The sequence below is a fragment of the Podarcis bocagei genome (assembly GCF_964188305.1).
Source record: "Podarcis bocagei genome assembly, chromosome: 16".
NCBI lineage: Eukaryota > Metazoa > Chordata > Lepidosauria > Squamata > Lacertidae > Podarcis > Podarcis bocagei.
In genome coordinates, this window is record NC_138142.1 from 16,423,087 (window position 1) to 16,437,809 (window position 14,723).

Genomic DNA, 14,723 nt, shown 5'->3' on the forward strand with positions numbered 1-14,723 from the left:
AGCCAACCTTTGGCACACACCAGGAATTAAACCTGCCTTCCTTGACTGCGGTTTCCTGCCCATCTCTGCGCTCGATCTGTTGGCAAATAACCCAGCCATCCCGGAACAAAGAGCCTTGTCAAGCAGACAATCCACATTTGTTTGCGCGTGTTCTTTGGTTTGTTTTAAATTGTTCTATTAGATTTTTTTATGTTGTACAATCATATGTTTGTAACCCCCCACTGCACACACACCAGGACCTTGTGGCGAAAGGTTAGGGTCAGAAATCTCTTAAATAATATAAATAATTTTCCTCGGAGCAGCAACTGTGGGGAGATAAACAGAAAACCATGCAGGGAGAGGGGCAGAGAGGCTCTTTCCCATTTGACCACGTGCAAAGGGCATCTTTAGAGGGGAGATGGAATACCTGGAAAGGGTTGCTTATATGCATTTGTGGCCAAGGAGTGATGGCAGGTGATTTTGCTCCTTAATAACCCCATCAGAAGGCTTTGGAAAGAGCTTCTTCACGCAGCTCTCCCCCCACCCCCCCAAACAGTAACAAAGAAAATCTGTTACTTATTGGTGAGTGTACCGTAAATATATCACATATGAGGTTTTAAATTAGGCTTGCTCTAGCAGACAAGCAGATTGGACAAAAACATAACACACACAAAAGACAGAGCCAGTGTGGTGTGCTGGTTAGAGTGCTGGACTAGGACCTGGGAGATCAGGGTTCAAATCCCCACTTGGCCGTGAAGAAGCTCACTGGGTGACCTTGGGCCAGTCACCGCCTCTCAGCCTAACCTACCTCACAGGGTTGTGGTGGGGCTTAAATAAGATGCTGGGTAGGGGGTGCAGGGTGGAAGGAGAAGCATGTATGAAGCTTCTTGGAGGGAGAGGTGGGAGATAAATGCAATAAACAAAGTACAGTGGTACCTCGGGTTACATACGCTTCAGGTTACATACGCTTCAGGTTAGAGACTCCGCTAACCCAGAAATAGTGCTTCAGGTTAATAACTTTGCTTCAGGATGAGAACAGAAATTGTGCAGCGGCGACACGGCAGCAGCAGGAGGCCCCATTAGCTAAAGTGGTGCTTCAGGTTAAGAACGGACCTCCGGAACGAATTAAGTACTTAACCCGAGGTACCACTGTAATAATAAATAAAACAGGGTCCACGGTAGGGTTACCGGACGTCCCTGGTTCCTGGAGACAGCCCCCGGATTTGCAAATCTGTCCCTGGACAAATTCCGTCCCCGGAATGTCCCCAGATTTGCAAATCTGTCCCTGGGAAACATGGCAGCGGCAGCCTCAGCAGCCTGGAGCCAGTCTGGTAGCGCAGTTGGCTCTGGCTGGCTTCAGGAGCTGCTCGCTGCCGTGGTGCCCGCCAATTTTTCCTTGCTGGAAGTCCCCATGTGATGTGTTGCGCACAAGACACATCATATTAGGACTTTCAAGAGGAAAAATGGCGGGCGCCACGGCAGCGACCAGCAACCAGCTCCTGAAGCCAGCCAGAGCCAACTGCGCTACCAGGTTGGCTCCAGGTGGCTGACTGCCACTGCCAAAGGGGAACCAGGGACGTCTGGCGGTACAGATTTCCTGCCCCCTTCCCCCTTTGTTTTGACTGATCAGGGGAGGCTCGGGATTCATGGGCAGCCGGCCATTGCCCAGTTTTTTTAAAACTCTGCACATTTATGTTTCACAGGGTATGAAAGAAGAGCTTTGTACCTTTATACAATATGCATGTGTGCTTGGGCTCAGGGTCTTTTGCCTCACCATCCCCACTACTGACTCCCTGTTGCTACTCAGTTAAAAGAAAAACAAAAAGTGTCCCCAACATATGGTGTTGAGGGGCGGCCAGGGCTAAAATGCACCTCTCAGCTTGGTGGTGCTCATAGCTTGTGGTGTTGGTGATGAACATTTGATGGACTTAATTCTAGCACCAGAGTCCCCATCACTTTGCATGCTCCAAGATGGACTCATGGTTCTCTGGGATGTGGGGTCCCTTGCCTGAGGCTTCCAGGCTGCTGCTAGTGAGAAACGGCTGGCTCTCATTCTTGCCTGAGGGGGTGCTATGCTGTGTTCTCCCTTGACTGCTCCGGTGAGAGGTGCCCAAACTCTCATGCTGCAGTTCCGTTATGCCATTGCTGGGGTGAGATTGGCCTGCGCCTGAGACGCACCCGACTCTAAGCCAGCACCTGCCTGCCCAGCTTAGGCCCTATTCTGTCTGCCTAACACAGGTCTAGATCTCCAGTGGGACTGAGCAGATGTCTCTTACTCTTGTGCAGCCTTGGCTTGTTCTGTTGGGGCTTGCACAGGGTTAGGTCTCAGCTACGCTGTGCAATTCTCCTTTCTAATGGGATGCCACAGCCAGAGGTTGCATTGGGAACTGTGCCTACGTGTGAATGAAGCCAGTGCTTCAAGCTTCTTTGCCCCCTTTGCCAATATGTTGTTGGACTTCAGCTCCCATCAGCCCCAGCCAGGACGGCCAATGGTCAGGAAAGATGGGAGCTGGTCCAGTTATTCCTGGAGGGCTGCAGGGGTCCCACCTTTGGCCTGCAATATGCCTGGTGCTCCAGAGGATTGCAAAGGTCTTGGGGCACCTTGTTCGTCATGGCACCACACTCTGCATAATGGGTGGTTTGATCTCTTCTGGAGCTTCCTCCTGACACTGGCCAGGCCATGTGAGTCCAGTGGTGGCAGCGGCAGTGACAATCCAAGGCTTCTTCTGGGCAGGGTTTGACCCACCCATGCCAAGGAAAGCTCTTTCCTGGCGACTAAATCACAGAGCCTAGGACTTGCTGATCAGAAGGTCGGCGGTTCAAATCCCCGTGACGGGGTGAGCTCCCATTGCTTGGTCCCTGCTCCTGCCAACCTAGCAGTTCAAAAGCATACCAGTGCAAGTAGATAAATAGGTATCACTCTGGCGGGAAGGTAAACAGCGTTTCTGTGCGCTGCTCTGATTCGCCAGAAGCGGCTTAGTCATGCTGACCACATGACTCGGAAGCTGTACGCTGGCTCCCTTGGCCAATAAAGCGAGATGAGCGCCGCAACCCCAGAGTCGGCCACGACTGGACCTAATGGTCAGGGGTCCCTTTACCTTTACCTTTTTTACCTCAAGGCAGGCCTTGCAAAAAGCTTGCTCCCTTCACACGGAGACGAATGCAAGAGTTTGGGCCCCAGTCTGGCTCCACACTGGTTGGGCAGCCTCTGTGTTGTTTGTCAGAGGGGCATCTCCCTTTCTGCAAACAGTGGAGGTGAAATCACATCATCTGATGCGGCTCGCAAGCATCCAAGAATCAGGAGGAGCCACAGGTGGGTTTTGGTTCCGAATGCCATTGTCTGTCTGTCTTAGGGAACTAATGCTTTTTGGCATGACACAGTGATTGGCATGATCCAGTGACTCAGTTTGGCATCAGAGCCTGCGATCACAGCAGCTAATCCTGGCTTAACCAGCACCCTCCAAACCGGACGCTTGCGCAGCGGACAAGGAAAAGGGGAAGATTTAAAGCGTTTCCTGCCAGTAAACCTGGCTTCCCAGTGAAGAGGCTGTCAGAGGACAGAAGTCCTGGGAAGGGACAGAGTACCCCACCTGCCTTCACCTGACGTGTGGGCACAAGTGCAGGCCTTGACTCTGTGGGCAGCAGATGCCTCCAGGGCACTAACTCTCATCTCTGCTCTCAGACGCAGCACTCTTTCTTTCTGTGGGACCCCAGTGAAGGGCGAGAGACCTTCCCAGGAGGCTGAGCCTACCTGGACCCCTTGTGAGCCAGTGTGGTGTAGTGGTTAGGAGTGGTGGACTCGTAATCTGGTGAACCGGGTTCGATTCCCCGCTCCTCCACATGCAGCTGCTGGGTGACCTTGGGCCAGTCATACTTCTTTGAAGTCTCTCAGCCCCACTCACCTCACAGAGTGTTTGTTGTGGGGGAGGAAGGGAAAGGAGAATGTTAGCCGCTTTGAGACTCCTTCAGGTAGTGATAAAGCGGGATATCAAATCCAAACTCTTCTTCTTCTTCTTGTCTCCCAACAAAAGCAGTGGGGATGAAGGCGCCCTGCAAGTAGGGTAACACTTTGTCCCCCTCCCCAAGTCATATACCCTACATGGGCTGCACGGCTTTGAGGAGGATGTGGAAAAGGGAATCTTCTTCTGAAGGGGCTCGCAGGACCCCTGGAATACTCGTGGGCTTTGGTTTCAAAGCATGCATGGCCACTCCTGAGCCTGACTGACAGGAAGGCATTTCTGAGATTTACATGAAAGGCGTTGATCATTCAGGGAAGGCAGGCAAGGCAGCAATTATGACTCAGGGATCTTCGGAGTAGCTCAGACATCATCTTCACCCCATTGGAGCCAACATCGGCATGTTTGGGTATCTGGCTGGCTGTGAAGAAGATGAGGACTACCTGCCCAGGTAGGACCACCTGGGGGGGACCATATGAGGTGGTCCCCCTCAATTTGCTCCATCCTGCCCCTCATCCTTTCTGAACACAGGGAAGAACTGGCATGCTTGTGGTGCCCAGAGCCCTAGAAAGGGCAAAGACTGCTCCTGATCTCAGAAGCAGCCTTTGTTTTCAACTGCCCAAGGTCCAAACAGTCACTTTCAGCACTCTCAAGGGTCTGGCCAGGCAGACTGGGGACCTTCCCCAGCTCCTTGGAAAGGCATAACCTCCTCACTCCACCCTTGTGAAAGGTGCCATCGGATGACTGCTTGAGAAAGACAAGCTCAAAGTCCTCAGGACACACAAGAACACCCTTGGTGTGGAGCCCTGGAGCCCAGCCAAGAGGAACTTCGCATACGAAACGAGAAATGTTTATGCAGATCCTTTGGCTCCCTAGAAGAAATCATGGTGTGCGTGGATAAATAATGACCTGGCTTTGAAGGAGCCAGAGAAGGCAGCGTCCCTGAGCCTGCTTATCAGGATATTTCAGCGTCATTAAATAAAGCAAGTTTTATGTACCTGAAAGGGAGACAGGTCTCTCTCTGCTCAAGGGAGAGACAGAGGCAGCCTAAGCCACTCTCTCCCCTGGCCAACGAGGCAGTCGTGTTACATACCTTTAGGGAAACTGAGGCACTAGCTGGGTCTGGCTTTGGAATCCACAGAGGGATGTTTGCCTGCTCTTCGGATCTTCTCCTGCAGGGATTTCGGTCCGTTAGGTGAGGCTGAGCAACAGCAGGTGGACTTTATAAAGGGGAGTGGCCAGAGAGAGAGCCAGACAGGGAGCCAATGGCTGGGGGGGGGGGAGATCCTGCCAGGGTGCCCAGGGTTGCCCTCTCTTCCTCTCTTTGTGCTCACAAATCGCTCCACTGCATTCTTCCTCTGTTAAATTGCTCATTACAATTGCAAATGGATCTCTTCCTCTGTCCTTCTGTTTCTTAACCAGGGGAGGCTGCAACTGTTCCAGACAGGGACCTGGATGTAGCGGAGAGCTGGATGGAGGGTGGACAAACCGAGACCAAATCAGGGTGAGATGGAGACTTCATGGGTGAGCTGTTCCCAGGCTGGGGAGTTTACTTCTGGAGGGGAGGGGGGCTTCACTCCCTCTGGAAGAACAGGGATGCAGTTTGGGGATGCTCCCACCTCCATCTCTGTCACTGGTGGTAAGCCCTGTGGCAAAGCTGGCCCGTTATCAGCTTAGGCTGATGATGATGATGATGATGATGATGATGATAATTTATTATTCATACCCTGTCCATCTGGCTGGATTTCGCCAGCCACTCTGGGCTGCTTCCAACAAAGTATTAAAATACAGTGGTCTGTTAAACATTAAAAGCTTCCCTAAAGAGGGCTGCCTTCAGATGTCTTCTAAAAGTCTAGTAGTTGTTCTTCTCTTTGACATCTGGTGGAAGGGCGTTCCACAGGGCGGGTGCCACTACTGAGAAGGCCCTCTGCATGGTTCCTTGTAACTTGGTTTCTCTCAGTGAGGGAACTGCCAGAAGGCCCTCGGCGCTGGACCTCAGTGTCCTGGCAGAACGATGGGGGTGGAGACGCTCCTTCAGATATACTGGGCCGAGGCCACTTAGGGCTTGAAAGGTCAGCACCAACACTTTGAATTGTGCTCAGAAACGTACTGGGAACCAGTGTAGGTCTTTCAAGACCGGTGTTATATGTTATTGGCGGCCGCTCCCAGTCACCAGTCTAGCTGCCGCATTCTGGATTAGTTGTAGTTTCTGGGTCACCTTCAAAGGTAGCCCCACAAAGAGCGCATTGCAGTAGTCCAAGCAAGAGATAACTAAAGCATGCACCACTCTGATGAGACAGTCTGCGGGCAGGTAGCGTCTCAGCCTGCGTACCAGATGGAGCTGATAAAAAGCTGTCCTGGACACAGAATTGACCTGCGCCTCCATGGACAGCTGTGAGTCCAAAATGACTCCCAGGCTGCACACCTGGTCCTTCAGGGGCACAATTACCCCATTCAGGACCAGGGAGTCCTCCACACCTGCATGTTCAAACATGTGGGTTCTAAGGTAAGGGGTGTATAAAAAGGTATCGATTCATTTGTTTTAAATACAGAAATGTATTACTAGGGGGAAGTGGCTTTGTGCGCTGTCTCTCTCTCTCTCTCTATATAGGGGGGAAATGCTCTAAATGGCTGCTGAATTTTCATGAGGACTAGAAACAGTATATTCATTTTTAAAAAAAACCTGATGTGGAAATGTAGAGAACTCAACTTAAAAACAAGAAACCAATGCTGCCAGTTTCACCCATCTCTTATCAGGAAAGCCTTTCTTGATGCCCGGTGCCCCAGTCGAGCAGGGATGGTGCAGGAAGTCATCCTAAAAAAATGGAAATGAGAACAGAAATCCCACAGAACAAACATTACAGGTCAGTGAAACCATGGGCAAAAGAGTGGCTGGGGAAACCCAGCCAGATGGGCAGGGTATTAATAATAATAATAATAATAATAATAATAATAATAATAATAATAATAATAATAATAATATACTGGGCTGGAGACCTACACTGAAACATTCAGAGGAGTGCAAATTTTGAAGGCTGGTTCTCTGTTTCTGTTTGTGTAAATTAGGAGCACTGAAAATGGAATTAATTGTCCCTCCTGTTCCATTTCTAAAGTGCCCAGGTTGCCAGAACACCTGGTCTGCTTACGTGTTTAGGAAAGTGCAGGAGGAGGCGGGGAAACAGGTGTGCCAGGAAGCAAGATGCACCAAGAGAATCTGCCCCAACAGTTAGCTTGCCAGGGAGGCACGAAGGTCACCCGAAGGACCATCTTTTGGGTGCCAGGCTAATACCCACTTTCATTTCCAGGCATTTGATGGCGGCTTACTGGCCAGCTCTCTTCTGTTTGGGCTGGGAAGGCCAAATAGGTTTTATGGTGGGTTTTTATAGAGTGACGTCACAGAATCATAGTATTGTAGAGTCGGAAGGGACCCCAAGGGTCATCTAGTCCAACCCCCCGAAATGCAGGAATCTCAACTAAAGCATCCATGACCGATGGCCATCTTTTTCGCTTAGGGGCTTATGATATATTTTTTAATCTTACATTTGTTTATACTGTTGCTACGGTTTGTGTTTTATGTGCTTTGGTAACCTTCTGAACTTTGTAAGTTGCCTTGGGGCTACATTATTACTATTTTTTGGTAAGAAATTTGTAGGGCTAATTTTAAAAGACAGAACAACAACAATGCAAGAGCAGTGATCTTTCAGACTCTTCTAACATTTTCTGGCAGTTCTGGAAGTTTTGTTTTGTTTTTAAAGCTGATTTTAGCTTTTTCTTTTTACCTATTCTGCCCCAGAAGCAGAAGAATTGGCCAATCAGGACACCCTGAACTCCAAAGGGTCTCGTCCCCCTAACTTGCTTCTTCTGCTACAATATGGTTCTCCTGATGTTCCCTTTGGGGCCACGCTAAGAAGGATCTGCTTTAAAAACTCTGGCCATTTGCTGGACTATAGGGACCTTCCTACCAGGGTGAGGAGTCCATTTTCCCTCCTTCCTCCTTCCTCTGACAGGTTTTTAGTCAGATGATGGTGTAAAATGCGATGGGGGGAAATGATCTTCCCATTGAATACCCAGACACATTGCTTTCAATTGGAAAGAAAGACCAAACTACGGAAACCACCAAAGGGAACCGGAGTTTAATAGAAAGCTCACCAGGCCAGTTGATGGGTGACTGATTCCTCCCAGAGCAGAATCAAAGGTCACAGGACTGGGAGGTGGGGAGGCCTTTCCCTTCAGCAGAACACAAGCCCGCTTGAGACAGTGGTGCCAACATCCACCATTTTCTTTTTAAAACAAACCTAAATGGAAATAGCAAATGAAGCACAGCAATCCTTTGCTGAAAACGTATCGGCCGAAAGCATCTCCCCAGTCCATCTTTGAAGGCTGGGAGTGGGAGGTGCCATGTTTAAGTGGTTCCCCTCCGGTCTGCAGGGCCAGTTTCAGAGAGTGGCATCGGGCAGAGATATCTTGACCTGCTGCGGCTTGTGCCATCTTCTCCCTGGTGCTGTTTGACAACTGTGTGAAGCCGTTTGGGGGCAGCCCTGAAGGGATTTCAGAGCACAGTGGCGACACAACACAGAGGATCCTAAGCTCTGTTTCTCTGTGGCGTCCGACTCAGGGCTGGATGTGCACATCCTGGAAGCTAATAAGCCAAGTCTGAACCCTGGCGAGCTTCAGGTTCTGTGGGCGGGTGGTTCATAGCCAGAGGAATTAGGCAGATTATTCTGGAGGAGGCCTAACCCTAACCCACAAACATCCGAGGACCATTCTTGAACTGTTGTTGCTGATGGCCCAAGAGGCCGCTGTTGCTAGATGGTTGCTCCGGCCATTCCAGGACAGGGATAGTTTTGCCACAATGAATGACTCACACATCGGATCACCCTTGAGACTGGATTACAGTGGTACCTCGGGTTAAGTACTTAATTCGTTCCGGAGGTACGTTCTTTACCTGAAACTGTTCTTAACCTGAAGCACCACTTTAGCTAATGGGGCCTCCCGCTGCCGCTGCGCCACCGGAGAATGATTTCTGTTCTCATCCTGAAGCAAAGTTCTTAACCCAAGGTACTATTTCTGGGTTAGCGGAGTCTGTAACCTGAAGTGCATGTAACCTGATGCACCCGAGGTACCACTGTACTGCCATGTGCTCTGCATGAGCTTCCTTCGAGGCTGGCCAGGACTTAGTGGCTCAGTTGCTGGGTGGAGCAGCCCCCCCCCCCAAAGCCCAAGGATTTACCCTGGGCTGCCCACATGTTGCTACTGGGGATGGGGCAGGTTCAAGGTGATGCTGTTAAGCAGCAGAGTCATCCTTCTGAAGGAGTCACAAGGCACAGCCTGAAAGACTGATAGCCCACTTCCCACTGGAGAACATGACTTTGATCTCTCATCTGCCCACCTGCATTTGAGCTTTGATCCGAGGCAATGTGCATCCACCAGTTATGAGCATGTTCTGTTTCAGCACAGCAATCCATAGCAGGAAACATTTCAATAAAAAAAAACATTATCACTTAAAGGTAGGTGTTAAAAATCAGCAAGTGGTGGGTTGAATAAACAGGTTTTCAACAGATGTCAAAACATAATTGCTTGTAGTTTTGTTTTTATGACGACAGCCCAGACTCTTGAGAACTGCTGACGGGAACCCTTGTGATGGTCCTGTAAATGGGCACGGCTCATTGTGCAGTGAGCCAGGATGAGGCCCTCTCCACTGTGACCCCCAAGTTCTGCTGGCTGGGGTGCCCCTTCCGTCTTTCAAAGGGCAAGTGAAGCACCATCTCTTTCTGCCAGCCTTTGCAGGAGACGCCTGAGAACATTTGGGCAATGGCAGCTTCTTGGCTTTTTGATCTGATTAACAGGCTATTGTTTCATTCTCCCCAGCAACATTTTATACCACTCTTCTGTTTTGTCACCATGGGATCCGAATCAACATAGCGTGGTTTTATAAACACAATGAAAAATAAAATCGGTGGGCGGGGGAGAACATGAAACTCTTCTGTTGAAAACTTCCCCCACCTTTAAAATCCTTAATATATTGACGTTGGCTACTCCATTTTGGAGACAGCGCCCAAGCAAGAGTCAGGCTAGTGTTTGAGCTAAGCCAGCCAACATTTGGCAGCCAAAATCTGCGTTGGAGATGGGTGCTGGCGGAGACTTCTAAACTTAAGTCTCTGATTTCACATCTTTAAACAAGGGAACTGCTGTGAGGCAAGAGTGCCCCCAGTAGCGTACAGGGTGCCCTACCCAGAGTGCTATCCAGTGTCGGATTTAGGGCAGTTCCCCTGCACGGGGGCTGAGCCAAGGGGGCACAGAATTGAGAAGATCCATAACTGAGAAGATTCATTTGGGGGCACCAAGTTTTGGGCTCGCTCATGGTTCCAGACTGCCAACGATTACCAAAGTCCGTCCCTCGTGCTGACTCATTGCAGTCAAACGCCACATGCCAGTGGCCGGAGGGTTTCATGATGGCAGAAGGGGAAGTCCAGCCTGGCTGGAGGAGCTCCAGGGAATTTCTCTCCCCTCCTCCCTCTCCTCCCCTGTCCCACCAGAAAAAAGGCTGAGCTCCAACAGCCAGCTGTCCTAGGGAATGCAGGAGCAAGCAGGGGGCTGCTTACCCCCTCCGACCCACACCACCAGCCTTTGTTCAGCCAAGAATGCCAGCAAGGCACAATCAGCCTGGCTTTCACTGGTTAAAAATCACCTGCTCACCACTTCTGGTCTGGCCTTGAAGACATGATCTCCTCCTCCCTTCTCCTTCAAACCTCACCCCTCTGCCCTGCCCTCCACCCTCCAACGCCTTGTGGGTTTCTTTAGTTTGCAATTCTCTCTCTCCTCTTTTAATTGATGTGAGCTACTTTGGGAAGAGTAGGGATGCGGGTGGCGCTGTGGGATAAACCACAGAGCCTAGGACTTGCTGATCATAAGGTTGGCGGTTCGAATCCCCACGATGGGGTGAGCTCCTGTTGCTCAGTCCCTGCTCCTGCCAACCTAGCAGTTTGAAAGCATGTCAAAGTGCAAGTAGATAAATAGGTACCACTCTGGTGGGAAGGTAAACGGCGTTTCCGTGCGCTGCTCTGGTTTGCCAGAAGTGGCTTAGTCATGCTGGCCACATGACCTGGAAGCTGTAAGCTGGCTCCCTTGGCAAATAAAGTGAGATGAGCACCGCAACCCCAGAGTAGGCCACGACTGGACCCAATGGTCAGGGGTACCTTTACCTTGCTTTGGGAAGCAACCACTCTCTGAAAAGCAGCAAACAAGCACAGGGCTAAAAGGCAGCTCCCATTTCATTTGCTGGGTGAGTGGGGATAGACCTGTCTGCCTGTCTGCCTGCCGCGGTTTCCCAGTCCTCAAGAATGTGTGGGAAGAGAAACTCTGGACTAGGCAAGGAAATGGGGAAACTTTCTAAACTGCTGGGAGGAAAGCTGCCCAAGCTGAAACACCTTTAAAATGATGCAGTCGTCTATGTGGTGGAAAGAAAAAACAACGAAAGCATGAATCACTGTCTAAGCTCCACCTGCATTGAAACAAGGTGGTTAGACAAAAAATAATAATCTGGCGACCAACATGATAAAAATGCAATGTGTCTGTGACTCACCCGCTCAACAGCTTAAGTTGCTCCCATTTGTGGTGGTCTCCACCTTAAGAATGTCAGACGACATCCAAATTCTTTGTCAGAAACAATGAATGTGTCCGTGAAACTTTGGTTTCTAGACACGTTGGTACAAACAGTTTGCTTGCTCTGCACGGAGTCCTCAACACAAAACTTCCTAAGATGTGAACCAGGATGTCAAGCTTCGGTGTCAAGCTCTTTGAACAAACCGGCATCAATTCCGTGTCGTGTGTGTAAATGCCTTCATCTCACACGTCCCAGAAATGCATCCCACTTCTGGCTTTTGCTCCAGCGGGGAGCATTAATTACAGTTTTCCTTTTCAGGAAGCCTCTTCTGTAAGAAGAGCCAATTAAGTGACTTATTAGTGTTTTTCTCAACCACTAATTACAGTCACGCCAGCGCAACGTTATCATTACGGAGGGGATGCAACATTCCTATGAAGCTGGAACTAGGACAGAATGTGAAGACACCGTGGAGCTTGCCGGAGCTGGCATTCGCTTCTAAGGCAAAGCCGACACTTGGACAGCCAAGACTCACCAGCTGGCAGTTTGCATGGCATCCTGTTATTAGGATGAGATGTCCGGTTCCTTTTCCTCAAAGTGCCTCTTGATGAGCACTCCATCAAGGACGCAGAGGGGGCTGCAAGAAATGCTTTCTAGGGCAGGGCCGCCCACGTGCCAGGGATGAAGGATGGGCAGCTTGCACCATGAACCAATTTCACCAGTTATATTCAGACCCCACCCCTTTCTTTCTCCCAAGAGAAAAAAACCAAGGAGCAAAAACTAAAGGCAACTTAAAACGCAAAAGTAGGTTGATGGAAGAACACCCCCCCCCCGGCTTCACAGACCCCTTTCCCCTGCAGCCTGGCTGGCCAATGTTGAGATTTAATTAATTTATTTTTTATTTATATACAGTGGTACCACAGGTTAAAGGGACGCGGGTGGTGTTGTGGGTTAAACCACAGAGCCTAGGACTTGCCGATCAGAAGGTCGGCGGTTCGAATCCCTACGACGGGGTGAGCTCCCGTTGCTCGGTCCCTGCTCCTGCCAACCTAAGAGTTCAACAACACGTCAAAGTGCAAGTAGATAAATAGGTACCGCTCCGGCGGGAAGGTAAACGGCGTTTCTGTGCACTGCTCTGGTTCGCCAGAAGTGGCTTAGTCATGCTGGCCACATGACCCGGAAGCTGTACGCCGGCTCCCTCGGCCAATAAAGCGAGAAGAGCGCCGCAACCCCAGAGTCAGTCACGACTGGACCTAATGGTCAGGGGTCCGTTTACCTTTTACCTCAGGTTACAGACGCTTCAGGTTACAAACTCCGCTAACCCAGAAATAGTACCTTGGGTTAAGAACTTTGCTTCAGGATGAGAACAGAAATCGCACGGTGGCGGTGCGGCAGCAGTGGAAGGCCCCATTAGCTAAAGTGGTGCTTCGGGTTAAGAACAGTTTCAGGTTAAGAATGGACCACCAGAACGAATTAAGTTCTTAACCCAAGGTACCACTGTACAAAAGGTCTCAGGGTGCTGCAGTTGAGGGCTGGGTGATGCCCTTTACCATTGCTTTAATGCTTATGCATTTATTCAGATCAGAGGATAAGTATCAACCAGTTCTTATTTTCTGTCTTAATGCCCCATCTTTTCTTTCAAAAGTAAACCACAAAGTGAGTTCCTGTCAATTTCCAAATTTCACATAGAATTCCAATACATCATAATTTTTTCCGTTGTTCTATTGACTTCCCATCCCTTTTTCTATGGTGTTTCCCCCCTACCCCACCCCTTTCTCCTCAAATAATTTATTGGGGCGGTGGCGAAGAGAGCCAGTGTGGTGTAGTGGTTAAGAACAGTAGATTCGTAATCTGGGGAACCAGGTTCGCTTCCCTGCTCCTCCACATGCAGCTGCTGGGTGACCTTGGGCCAGTCACACTTCTCTGAAGTCTCTCAGCCCCACTCACCTCACAGAGTGTTTGTTGTGGGGGAGGAAGGGAAAGGAGAATGTTAGCCGCTTTGAGACTCCTTCGGGTAGTGATAAAGCGGGATATCAAATCCAAACTCTTCTTCTTCTTCTTGGAGTTGGTTCCTATGGCCCTCCAAATTGACCACCACCACAACCTATCATCAATGTGGCCCTTGAATGACACACTTTGGCCCTTTCACAGCATATGAAGGTGTTTTTCTACCCCCACACACCTGACTAAAAACAGAATAGCCTGAAACCAGATCAAGCCCAAAAAGGGGGACATCAGGCAGGGAAACCTTCAGGCAGGATTCATGCCCTACAGCCATCTGCCTTCCTGCAGTTTCCTGAAGCTGATATACAGGAGCATTGCTGCTTCCAACGGCCCTGGCGCCATTGCCTCAGCCCTCCTCTGACGTCACAGCCCTCTCACTGGCAATATGGCTTCGCGATCTGCTTTTGCAGAACAGGTGACACCTCTGCGCCTTCTGGTAGTGCCAGACAGCAGCCGAGCAAAAAAACGGGAGCCCTTTTGCTTCATGACTCTTTGCAACTGGAGATTGATTCACAACCTGCAGGGTGTGGCCTGAATTGAAGGCATTTGCAGCAGCACAGCCCTTGAAGGTGCTTCATAATAGCATCACAGGCAAGTTCCATGTGGACTAGCACCACTAACAGGAGAAGTAGTAAGCGTCTCTGGCTAGATCCTCCTACACAACAGTAGCAGATCTGCAGCCCTGTCTCCGCTGCAGGGGAGAAGCAGGCAGTCAGGAAGGAAACCAAAGGCAGCCCAAGGTTTCTTGAGCATGTGGAGACACCCTCTGGCCTCCAGGGCTTGGTGCAATTAGAGGGCTCAGAAGCAGAGTGTGTGCTTAGCCTTAGCAGGTGGAAGGTCTCAGGGTCAGTCCCCAATGTCTCCTGCTTTAAAGACCGCTGTTTGCCAGAGAGAAAGAGGACATTGTGCTGAGATTAAAGGGGCCGACTCCTCAGCAGGCAGCTCAGCTTTCTTAGACTGCTCCGCACCACCAGCTCTTTTCTTCTTCTTCTTCTTCCTCCTCTTCTTCTTGGAAGCCTCAAAGCTAATAACTGTTGTTGGGAGGAGGGGCTCAGAGCACCCTAGGCAGCAATTGAAAGCTGGACCATTGTCAAAATAGCAGTGGCATAGCGTGGGGGTGCAGGGGGTGCCGGCTGCACCGGGCGCAACATCTGGGGGGGGGGCGCTCGCACTCGCAGTGCTAA

At 50.3% G+C, this 14,723-nt stretch overlaps 1 protein-coding gene across 2 annotated transcripts in view; it reads right to left on the reverse strand.

Annotated features, from left to right (window-relative positions):
* GGT1 (gamma-glutamyltransferase 1) overlaps nucleotides 1-11,751 on the reverse strand; it is a 33,258-nt gene extending 21,507 nt beyond the window's left edge. Inside the window, exon 1 of one of the 2 annotated variants that reach the window (XM_081174937.1) lies at nucleotides 11,518-11,751. The gene's annotated coding sequence lies outside the window, so the exon portion shown is untranslated. Of the gene's footprint in view, nucleotides 1-5,028; nucleotides 5,161-11,517 lie in introns of those variants that run through there. The other variant, XM_081174936.1, reaches the window with a different exon arrangement.
* Nucleotides 11,752-14,723: the final 2,972 nt, after the last annotated feature.